Source organism: Stegodyphus dumicola, chromosome 6 (assembly GCF_044657685.1).
Source record: "Stegodyphus dumicola isolate Sdum_Otavi_A_Nest chromosome 6, ASM4465768v1".
Classification (NCBI taxonomy): Eukaryota; Metazoa; Arthropoda; class Arachnida; order Araneae; family Eresidae; genus Stegodyphus; species Stegodyphus dumicola.
The window spans coordinates 31,977,049-31,989,423 of NC_140773.1; the positions used below are offsets into that span (position 1 = coordinate 31,977,049).

At 33.0% G+C, this 12,375-nt stretch overlaps 1 long non-coding RNA gene across 2 annotated transcripts in view; it reads left to right on the forward strand.

Annotated features, from left to right (window-relative positions):
• LOC146996689 (uncharacterized) overlaps positions 1-9,521 on the forward strand; it is a 34,197-nt gene extending 24,676 nt beyond the window's left edge. For both annotated transcript variants that reach the window (XR_015041583.1, XR_015041584.1), the window contains one exon: positions 9,385-9,521. This is a non-coding gene — a long non-coding RNA (uncharacterized LOC146996689). The remainder of the gene's footprint in view (positions 1-9,384) is intronic.
• Positions 9,522-12,375: the final 2,854 nt, after the last annotated feature.

Here is a 12,375-nt window from a genome sequence, read left to right on the forward strand (position 1 = left end):
ATTACGTCGTAAATATACATATAGATGTATATATTTTCTTTTTCTACAACACTTCAGAGTCCTAAGTATATGAAAACAACATATTTTTAAACAACATTTCATTCTGAACGGAATTAAATGCTATACTTTTCACAGGACAGTTTTCTCAGAATGATTTAATTTGAATGAAATATTTTCACAAGTTTTCGTTAATTGCATTAGAAAAAAAAATTTAAGATAATTCGATTTTATTCGTTTAAGGTACAAAAATTAAGATCAAAGTTTATTGTATTATTAATATTAAAATTATGCATTACTTCTTTTCTATTTATAGAGCTTCTTCCTAAAATACTTTCTTAAATATGACATGATTTTTTGGCTTCTGAGGCATCTTTTAAATCGAAAAATATAAGTCAATTTATAGTTAATGCTCTATTCGGCTCATTTTAAATTAAAGAATTATTAGGAATTAGCGAAATACTTTAAATAGTACTTGACTTTCTCTGAACGTTTCTGAAATGGAATAAAATAAGTTTTTTTTTTTTTTTTTTTTTTTTTTTTTTTAAGTATTATTTAAAACTTGTAACTGAGTTATTTTAAAATGTAAGGGGAATAATTCTTTTCATTATACTTATCAGATTTTTTTTTTTTTTTTTACCCTTTACTTCAACAATACATATTCCAAAACTCTTTATTACGTTCTTAAGTGCGCATCTCATAGCATTTGCTTTACAATACCTTTTAACAGATTGCTTTCCAATACGAACAATTCTTGCTTGAATAGTTTTATAACGTATTTGTCAACAGGATTTCAATTTATGTTTACAATTCAATAAAGGTTATTATATATTTAGATAACATTTATAATCATTATCAATTAGATACATTTAATAATTAGATTTCTTCACAGTGCTTTCACAGTTGTTTATAAGTGAATAAATTCTTCATTTCAAATACATTTATAAATAATTTAATGACCTGCATACGTTAAGAAGCCAGCATAAAACTCGAATTCCCGATAAAAAAAGACTTGCGTGGGAAACATTTAACAATCTGGAATCAATAAGAGGACCATTCATAATCGGACCTCCTTTGGCAGGATATACAAATGTTTTCACCTCCGTCGATTACCCTATTTTCAAATTCTTAATAAGCTGTCTTGATGATGTAGCACGTTCACATGGTCACATCATCTTGACCGCACATGGTACTTCCGCCAAATTCGCAAGTCCAAAGTGATTATTTTTCAGATTAAAACATTTTGGCGTTTGGAAAATAAAATAAAAGTAACGAATACTCTATCAAGGATATCGAAAGACGTATGCAATTTTAAATGTACCGTAAGGTATTTTTCATTCTTTAAGCATAACATTTTTCTTAAAATCTATATTTTTGTAGTTCAACAGCTTAGAATTTTATAAAACAAATTCATAATCAAAATCGCTGGTGTTAGTTATCGAAAAATAACCAAGATGTGATTTTTGCGTAAATGTCACTAAACTATACAAATTGCTATTATCCATCACACTATGAATGTTTCTTTCATGTGAAAGTGTCCCTTTTCGATTTGTATGGAACTGTCGTGTGTCGAAATACCATCAGAACCCTGTCAGGCGAGCTTCTGAATGTAAACAAAAAACACCCCATCTGGTGACCCAAGCTTCAAAGCAGTGCTTCACTTCTAGAGCCGATTGGCCCCTCCTTCCTTTCCTACCTCCATGTCAAAAACAAGTTATTTCTTATTCATTATATAAAGTCTTTTATTGTGCAACACCAGGTGTGGTGACTTATTTTTTTTAATATTTTGGCCAGTTTGTAGATAGAAATTTTCATTTTGTAATTTTATAATGAATTTTCAAACAAATATAAATTTTTACATTGTCATTAAAATAGCAATAATATATCAAAATTATGTGTTTTTAGAAGAATAAACATAAAAGTGAAACATTTTTATTTCCGTCTGTCGTATTTCAATGTGGTTACATTTCATTTAGGCAGTTTTTGAATTCTGTGATTCTGAAAGTCAAACGAGGTAATAAATATTATAAAGTTCAATTTTGGAGTTATTTTTTGGCAAAAGCATACCATTTGTCTAAATATCCATTTTTTTAAGATAGTTTTCTTTGTGTAGTTCTGTAGTTGTTTTCAAAAAAATACACTTACGTATAATTCTTTTTATAAAATTCACTTAATCTTTTTTTTCTAATCCCCCCAAAAAAAAAATCTTGCGATATGTACTTTGAAGTTGGCAGGTGTGCAAAATAGTGTCATGTTTAAAATTCACGAGGGGATATTTGTCCATCAATCCACTTAATGCCTTGCATTGTTATGATTTAAGAAACATTTCAGAAGAAACAACATCGATTGTTTTAAATATATTTCTTGAATTACAAAGAAATACATTTAGAACTTCCAATTGTTTGCAACGATATAAATTTCAAAAGGTTCAGCTTTTTATTAAATGCCAAGCTGTTAAATTTTTTGAATTCGATGATAGTAGAATAACTAGAAATGAAATTTATAATTTCAAAACCGTAGGCATTCTCATAAACAATGCATTAAAACTGATTATATTTCTCTAAAGCTGTGTTTCCCAACCATTTTTTGCTAGGCCTCACCTAATCCTCTCTAAAATTCTTATGCTTCCCCCTAACACATACATAATTTTTAATATTCAAAAATTGACACTCCTGAAAGAAGCTTGAACGTTAGGTTTTAGGAAGAAATTTCTAAGCATTTAAATATCCATGTCTATAGTGAAAATTCTTTATAGTAAAATATTTAAAATGCACCGCAATTTAAAAACATATTTACATATATGTAATAATAAATTTCCATAGTCAAGAATACACTTAAAATTCTAACTGTATTTTCTTTTCATTTTTAATGGCGACGGTCTCTTATTTGAAAGTACGTGGAATTAAATCCACAGCCCCGTAGTCAAGTTGTTTTTCCCGCCTTTTCTATACGTACAGTTATAGAATGTTCTGGAAATATTTAAAGTGAACTGGATTGGCTGACGTCATTTCTTGGAAGCTCCGCTTTTCCAGAAGCTATAAAAGGACTCGCAAAGGAATATCGGCGTCTTTTCTTTAATGTAACGATGCAGTAAACTTCATACAAAAAGTTATTAGTAATTCTTTTTTATTTACTCCGGAGATCAGATTTTTGTAATGGCTATTTCTCCTGAATAATAATAAATGGATCCTGTTTTTTAAACTTATCGTCTGATAACTTAAGCTACAACTACATTTATGATTCTTCACCAATCTATTTATTCCGGGCAAAAGCTGGTACATCATATATATATATATATATAGTATATATATTACTTACATTATTCTTTACTTTGGGAAATAAAAAATGAAATTTTGGACTTCTTGAAGAAAATTTGGAAATTTGAACGTCCTTTGACACCTTAAACTCCGGAGAGTCCACTTTCGAATTGCCCCCCTTAACAATCGAATTGCCCACCTGTGGGGCATGGGCTCCACGTTGGGAAACACTGCTCTAAAGTATTTAATTCTTGTTAAATGTAATTTTTTACTGTGTCCTTACATTGATCTTTAAATTTTTAGAAGTAATATTAACTCTTAAATTTATCTTAAAATGCAACCATATAAATCACTTTAAGAAAAATTTATATGTAGTCTAACTATTTTTCTACTTTTTTATTCTCTTGTTTTTGACTTTTGGAGGGGGAGGACTGAAAAATAATTCTGACTTCATTTTGTGTATGAAAATAAGACTTTTTTACTTATGTCTGGATTTCAGTAATGCATTATTTGAGTTTTTTTTAAGGTAAATGTTTTTTTTTAATGTGTTCAAAATGTCATTACTTGGTATTGAATATGAGTTGTATTCTCGGATTTACTGGATGAGAGTTTTCCAATTTCCTCAAATATGAATTAACATTGCAACAGGTGTAATAGTTTAACTACACTGACTACCAATAAGTATTTGGACACCTGTACTAGAAAAGAAAAGCTAACTTTATTCAAAATCAATAGTTGGTAGAGCCTCCACGAGAGGTAATTACAGCGTGGACCGTCCGGGGCATACTTTCCACAAGTCTTTGTATGACAGCTAGTGGTATTTTCTTCCACTCGGCTTGGAGAAGACATAGAAGTTCCTTCACCGATTTTGCACGGGTAGTGCACCCCTGAATTCGGCTATGCAACTCATCCCAGAGGTTCTCGATAGGGTTCAGGTCTGAACTCTGGGCAGGCCAGTCCATTCGATGAACTCCATTGGCACCATACCAAGCCTTGGTTAACGTCGAAACATGACAACTGGCATTGTCGTCCTGAAAGTAACAGGGGTCCAACCCGTAAAACTGCCACAACGTAGGAAGCACATTGTCATTAAAAGTAGTGCAGTAGGCATCGGAGTTGAGCTTACCATGAATGGGGACCAAGGGTCAAAGCCCATACCAGGAGAAACACCCCAGATCATAATTCAACCTCCGCCGAACTTGACTGTTGGCACAATGCATTCTGGCAGTAGACGTTCTCCAGGTAAACGCCAGACCCAGACCCTGCCATCCGAACGGTAAAGGGTGAACCTTGATTCGTCATTCCAAAGAACTCATTTCCAGTGATCTACGGTCCAATTTCGATGTGCTTTGCACCACATTAACCGAGCAGCGCGGTTGGACTTTGTGATCAAAGGCTTATGGGCAGCAGCACGACCATGAAAACCAAGCAGATGTACTTCCTCACGGATGGTATTCATTGAAACAATACTCCCGGATGCCTGTTGAAAATCCTCGCGGATGAGGGCCATAGGTTGGGTGAGGTTCTTCCGAATTTCTCTGGACAGCACTCGTCGGTCTCTATCTCCCAGTTTCGTTGGTCTGCCGACTCGGGGCACATTCCGATAATCACCGTTCACCTTCCACTTCTTAATCACATAGGCCACTGTCGATTTTGGGTACTTCAGATCGCTAGATATGTCCCTTAAGGATCGGCCACATTTGTGATACCCGATAATTATACCTTCATCGAAATCAGAGAGCGATACCCGATAATTATACCTTTCTCGAAATCAGAGAGCGATACCTGATAATTATACCTTTCTTGAAATCAGAGAGCTCCGAACTGCGAGGCATTTTGCATGCGATTAAAGCCGATGCTGTTTCCTACACGATATATACCGGCGGAGTCCGTGACGTACCTTAGGACCGTAGATATCGTCATTCGCATAGGTGTCCAAATACTTATTGGTAGTCAGTGTATAATAGAATTTTGGATTTTCGTCAAATGTAAATTAAGATTGCAACAGATGTAATACTTTCTTTTGTATAAGTGTAATAATACTTTTCTCCGTGGAATTGATTCAGCCTTGTTATATTAGTGAAGATATAATATTTAAACTAATTTAATGCACTAAATTAGTAGATTAATGTGCATTAATGTCATTTTTACTAATAAAATGTTAAGAATTTATAGTAATTGAATTTTAATTTATTTATCTCATGTAACATGGGTTTTAGAGTTGGCAGAAGTGATAGTGCTGTACGATCATGGCATGTAAAAGCATAATTCTATATATGTTAGTGTTAGAAGGTCTTATAAAATGAATTCTTTATAACTTGAAAGCAAAGTATGTTGACTTTCTTGTGTATATATAATATCTGGTTATTGTAAATTTTACATGTATTAATGTAGAATCTTTGTTGGAAGCAGAAGTATACTACAGGAAAAATTATTCATTAGCAATGTAGATTCGTGATAGTAACATTCTGAACGCCTTAATAATTGCATATTAGCTCCGCAAAAAAGCGAAACTAGGTCTCTGATAGCGATGCCGGATGACAAATTTGTTAGTTTTTGAAATTAAGCTTAAAAATGATTTGTACCTATAAACTAATTCATTACTGCCTATGAAGACTTGTAGTAGCATTTTTTAAAAATCATTTCTGGTATTTAAGATTTTCAAAATAAAGAAAACATGAAAAGGTGGCAACATGAAGACAAGGTTATGGGATTTTATCTAACTAATATGCTTTCGATGAAGTAACTTGAGAAGTAAAGAGAAAAAAAGGAAGAATAATGTAAGAATGACAATTAAAAAATAAAGATAGCTATAATGGGGCATTCAGATGTGTTATTAACATTAACATTAACATTTAATGTCGCTTCCTTCTTATGAAAAGAAGGAAAAGAGTTTAGGCAATATTGTCCATTACTCTTCCGCCATTTGATCATTTAAATCAAGGGATTTAAATGGTAACTCCCGTGAAAGGTAAGTAATAAATAAATATCAGCAAAAGATCCCATCTCTAAGTTCAGGGTGTCGGTTGGATCGTGGAAACTTCCCTATTGGATGAAGAGCCGATTCAATCCCTCCCAAACCACCAAACGCAAATTCTTGACCAAACAAGAGTGCGATGGCGAGTCAAAAAAAAATTAAATAAGGAGGGCAGAGGTGCTTTCTCAAGCCAAATGTCCAGGTAGTGTATAAAGATTTGATATCTATTTTCAAATTATATTCCAAAACACAGCTATGAGAGGGAAATCCCTGCATAGTGTTAGTAAATCCTGCTGTGTTAGTAAGATGTTAAACTGTACAGGGCATTAAACCGAATCTGAATTTAATAATATCTCAGCTAGTCAACATGACTGAAAGGATATGGAATATAACAAACAATGTATTATTCTATGTATTTTCTTTTTAAAATCATTCATGGTTTCCATTTATTGTGCTTTAATTATCGCAAACAATCAAGAGTTCAGTGTAAATGCTATTGCATTTTGAGTATATTTTATAATCAAATGATAGATGTGTATTTTCATAAATTTTAAATTCATGCAAAATACTCGTAAAATAAAAAAAAAACTATATATGACAAACTTCTAAAAATTTTAAGTCATAAACTGTGGTCTGAACTGTTGAAAAAAATATTCACAAGTGTTTTCCCTTTGGCAAATTTAATTATTTAATAAATCTGTGTAACCAGGCATTTGTTAATTTAACATATTTTCATTATGAACGCCATGCAGCTTGTAGTAAAATCATGGTAGATGTAATAAGATTTTAGTATACCCCTGCTAGCAATAAAAATGTTCATAAAGTTCATAAAGTTAAATTCATGCAAAATACTCGTGAAATAAAAAAAACTATATGACAAACTTCTAAAAATTTTAAGTCATAAACTGTGGTCTGAACTGTTGAAAAAAATATTCACAAGTGTTTTCCCTTTGGCAAATTTAATTATTTAATAAATCTGTGTAACCAGGCATTTGTTAATTGAACATATTTTCATTATGAACGCTATGCAGCTTGTAGTAAAATCATGGTAGATGTAATAAGATTTTAGTATACCCCTGCTAGCAATAAAAATGTTCGTAAAGTTATTATTCAAAAGTGGAAGAAAGAACGAATTTGCGTGCATAAATGCGAATAAAATCGGACTTGAAATAAATTTCTTCTCATATGCTATTACAGTGTGGTCCAACCTTTCGTTACCCGAGGGCCAATCAAACGTTAGTATAGGAGAGTGACAGCCAGAGACATTAAAGGAAGAAAATGATTTATATATAAATCACTAGTTTAATACATCACTTTATTTTAAAGTCTAGAAATCAGTGTGATGATTGGCACTGCTTTTTTGAAACAAGTTTATTAATGTCTACTGTAATTTCAGTGAAGCACTTTCACTGTGATTTCCCATTTTTGATTTAATTTGTTTGACAGTAGAAAAAACACTTTCACACACATATATACTGCCAAACAGCGATAAGATTTGTTTTTAGGGAGTTAAAATCCTGGAATCTGTCCTGGAACTCTTTCTTGGTATCATTAATAATTCATGAAACATACTAAAATTTGTGTCATTTTCTTCTTCCAGCTGCTGAGAAAAAGTGAAGTGTGCCGTTTTATTTGCCTTCAGTGCAGTTTGCATTACATTAAGATTTTTGCAAAAGTCTTCAACTATGTCCATAGAGCTGTGCTATATTTTGTTTTCTGTTTTATGTAGTTTCAAGTTTAAAGCTTTTAAATGGGCTGTTAGATCTGTCAGAAAAGTAAGATTATTTAAAAAAAAAAAAAAAAAAAAAAAGGATTTCTTCCAATTTTTCTTGATACTCATGCCCAGTGTTTTCTTTTTTTGAGGAAAGCAAGAATTTTATTCCTGAACCCAAAAACTGTTGCAGACAATTTCCAGCAGTTGACAGTACAATGAAATGTCACCATATTCATCATCCGCATTGTCCACGAATGCAATAAATGCTCTGTATCCCTGGGTTTTGCCTCATTAAATTTGCAATATTTGCAATAGTTTTCCTTGTCTGAGCCGTATAATTTTTAGTATTTAATATAATTATTTATTAGTCCAAAGGGATTTGAATCCCGAAGGACTATTAGTTTCGTTTTGGCATTTTGCGTCGGACGGATAAATGTCGGTTCACTTTTCAAACTGTTGCCATAAAATGTTAGAGTCCTGCATTATATTTGAAGAAATTAAATAATGAAAATCTGCGTAAATGTATGTATATTTCTCACATTGTCATAAAATAACGGTACATAGAGTCATCGAATTTTGAATAACGTAATCCTCTAACGAATATGAGCATGTGGAAGACCAAATTTGAAATTTGTTTTATGATCGATTTCCTATTTTTTAAAACTTTGACGAATTTTTGATTAACAAACTCAAGGATTTCAAAGCGTGAAATGGCAACGTTGTGCAGAAAAAAACATTTTTATCTCCAGCGCGTGAGTCTCTGTATCGGAAATTCTAAAGATATGCTCGTTTTAAAACTATTTTGCGATATTGCTGTTGCACTGGATCTTATGGTTTAAGTGCGAGGAACATGATATTTAATAAAGAAAGGTAACACACAAAATGTTAAAAAACGCCCCTTTGGACGTAATTTAAAATCTGAAACATTTCAGATTTTTTTTTTTTTTTTTTAAATTTTTATTTATTATTTAAAGCAGTAAGAAGGTTACTCCAAATGTTTAACTAACATTTTTTTCCAGTAAAGAAGGACAAATGCCAACAAAATGAATAAAAGGGCCGCGGGTCGGACCACGCTGTGCTATTAGATAAGTATTTGCAAAAGGTTTTAAGGAGAAAATTATTTTCTGTTCTATTTATATTTCAAGATCGTTTTAATGCGTTTTAAGTATATGTATTTTAGAATGTTTTTATAATATAAGTGCAGTTTCAGAGCCCCAAGAACACTATTTTTTGCTTAAGTACTGCCTGAAAATTGTTTTACCTCATATACTCGTATACATGTGCACGAAAAGGAAAAACGATGCATTGTTAGTATGTGGAATATCGAAATTTCAGAATAAGAATATTCAGTAAATAATTCTATTTAATTTTACTTAATTTAATTGTATATAATTTTAGTGCAGCGTTTTATCGGGGTTTTTCCCTCTATTTCTTTCTAGGTTTGGAGTATTCATCTGATATAGCTCTGTCATTTCATCAAAAAAGAATCTCATTTAACAGAAAGCGCGTATCTTGTAGATTTTGTTCCTATGAAACAAAGTTTGTAGCAAACTTAAAACGTCACCTTCTTAGGCACACTGGAGAACGTCCTCATTCGTGTTCATTCTGTGGGAAAACCTTTTCTCAAAAGAGCAACATGCTTCGCCACATGATATGTCATTATCAGTAGCAGTATTGCTTATCTCTGTTATTAAATGGGTGATATTTATTATAATTTTGCTGTTTCGTTATTAAAATTTTGAATAAAATACAAAATGTTGTTTCATTATTCAGCCAAAATTTGTAACGCTATATACATAAAATATTTTTCTTTCATTTTTTTAAAAACTACTTCAAAAGATTTAAGTGATCTATCCTAATCAGTGTACTGAATAATAATTTTGAAAGTTATGTCAAGTAGTCTTATTTACTATTTATTTCTTGATACCATACACAAAGCAAGTATTAAAATGACAAACTTTCTGACAACTGAACTACACATAGATACTGTTCAGCGAGTCTTACAGTGCTCTTTTTCTAAGAGTAACAGCTTACATTTTACTCTCTCTGCGGCTGCAATGTGTCCCAACTTAAATATTAGCAAATAAATTGCAAATTCATATGTAAGAAAGTAATATATGCACTTCTCTGTACATAACGTCCTTCCATGCATAAGAGTGTGGTAACTTTGTGATAGGCAATATCAATATAATATTGTTTCCAGAATATAGTTATCAGTAGCAATATCCATAGGAATTCTGATATTATTTCTGTATCTTCGATAAATAACAGCGCAGCATTTGCTGACATTTAAATGCGTTTTCTCATGTTAGCTGTGTTCACATATATCTGAAGATTATGGATGGCAAGCTGAGGGTTCATTGATTTCTCCAATATTGTGCTGTCGTCTGCATATTTTAAGACTATTCGAGAGCGGAGTTGGAAAGTCATTAATAAAAATGTTAAACAATGCGGGAGCTAGAATAGATCCTTGTGGGATGCCTCAATTGATGAGATATTTAGAAGAAAGGATTTCTCCGCATCTTGCTTGGTAAATTCTTTTTAAGTAGGAATATGTGAGTTTAATAAAGCTGATTGGGTGATGAATTTCTGCTAATTTGTGAATCAAACCTTTGTGTCATACTCTGCCAAAAGCTTTCTCGAAGTCGAGAAAGCAGGCTTCTGCGGCTTATTGCTTGATGAATGTGTCAGCAATAAATTCGATTATGTTAAGAATTTGGTGCGTAGTGCTATGATTTTTGCAAAAACCAAATTGAGAGGGATTTAGAAGATCATAATTTTCTGGATGTTCAGTGAGCCTAGAGAATTTTTTCAAAAATCTTCCGTTTACACAGAAGCAGAATGATGGGTCTGTAACTGGAAATTAATTTACCGAGGTTTGGAATCGTGATGATAGCAGAGCGTTTCCACTGTTGCGAAAAATAGCACTGTCGTATGCAAGCATTAACTGCATTGAGAATGATGATATTTTTAGGCAGGTTTTAAATGACAGAGTTTGGTTATGTTGTCGAACTCTTTGCATTTTTAGTATTAAGATTCCTGATAATATCATTTATTTTTCTGGGAAAGGTATAACTGATGGAATCTTCTCTGCTGAGAAAGTTACTTACAGAGTTTTCGGTTTCTTCTTCGTGCTCATAGGTGATAAAATAGTATAGGGTGAAGTGCTTGGCAGTTCTGATGCCATAATATTAGCAACAATTTCTTCTGAGTGTATAATCTGCCCCATGTAATGAATGGCACCAATTTTGTGATCTTTCTCTTTTTTCATGGAATTGGGAAGTTTCCAGATTGTGTTAGGTGTGAACTTTTGAGGAGATTTTCCGAGCATCTTTATCTGCAAACTTGAATGTTGTCAGAAATTTCTCTCAAGATTTGTCAGATTCTGCTTTAGTACAATCTCTGGAAATTTGCTGTTGTTTTCCCAATTCATTTCTTATTCTGATTTTATCTGTATTAAATTCCCGAAGAGTATTGCGATGGTTAAAAGGAACTGAAAATTTAGAATTTTTGAGAATATTGTTAAATTTTATTGCTGAGATAATAAATGGAGTTTTTTGTATCTTCTCAGTTACCACGATACGTAGCACCATTGATGTTTTTCATGATATTTTGAATTTTTTTCCAGTTTATCCTATTTCTGTATTTTTCTGAAGGCAGATAAATTCTGTAGAAGTAAAGATTTACGGGATAGTAATCAGACGAGAAATCTTTGATAACTTCCAGGAAAGGAGTGAAGAAAATGTCAAGAACATCACTTGCACCTGTATCTCGATATCTTGTGAGGCAAGTGGAGCCTAGAATTTTCAGATTGTTTTGTCAGGAAAATTTCACAAATGCATTCCATTGGAGTTTACGTGACAGAAATTTCATTCAGGCATGAAAGTCTCCTGCAATAATGGTAGAAAAATCGAGATGATAAGATTTAGTAACAACAAGATTTGGGCATTCCCTGCTCCTTGAACTCAATCACACTACACGTCCACTTCCCCTTTGGGCACTTCGTGGAGGTTCAACCTCCACTATTACCCAACCAGGGGGGCAGCGCACCACTTGGATAAGACACCAGGCAGCACTGGTCGTCAATTGCTCCTGCCGGTCGCAGAGGGCCGTTACCCAGCAAACCGGGGGAAACCCCCCCCGGCTACGGATCCAACCGCTCAGGACATGCCAGACCCCAGCCAATGAGTGATCTTTCCCGGGGCCTTCAGAACCACCAAATTCATAAATTTTAATACCCGTGGCCAAGACTGCCTAGGTACAGATCCTAGTCAGTAGCTGCGCAGAATTCTCTACGTCGACCCCCGAAGGGGGAGATTTAGTAAATCTTACTGATGAATGATGTTTCCGGGGAGATTTTTAGCTGCTCTGAATAGAAATTCTTCCTGAATAGAAATTCCTACTGTAGATGATCACTGCAAAGTTATCGA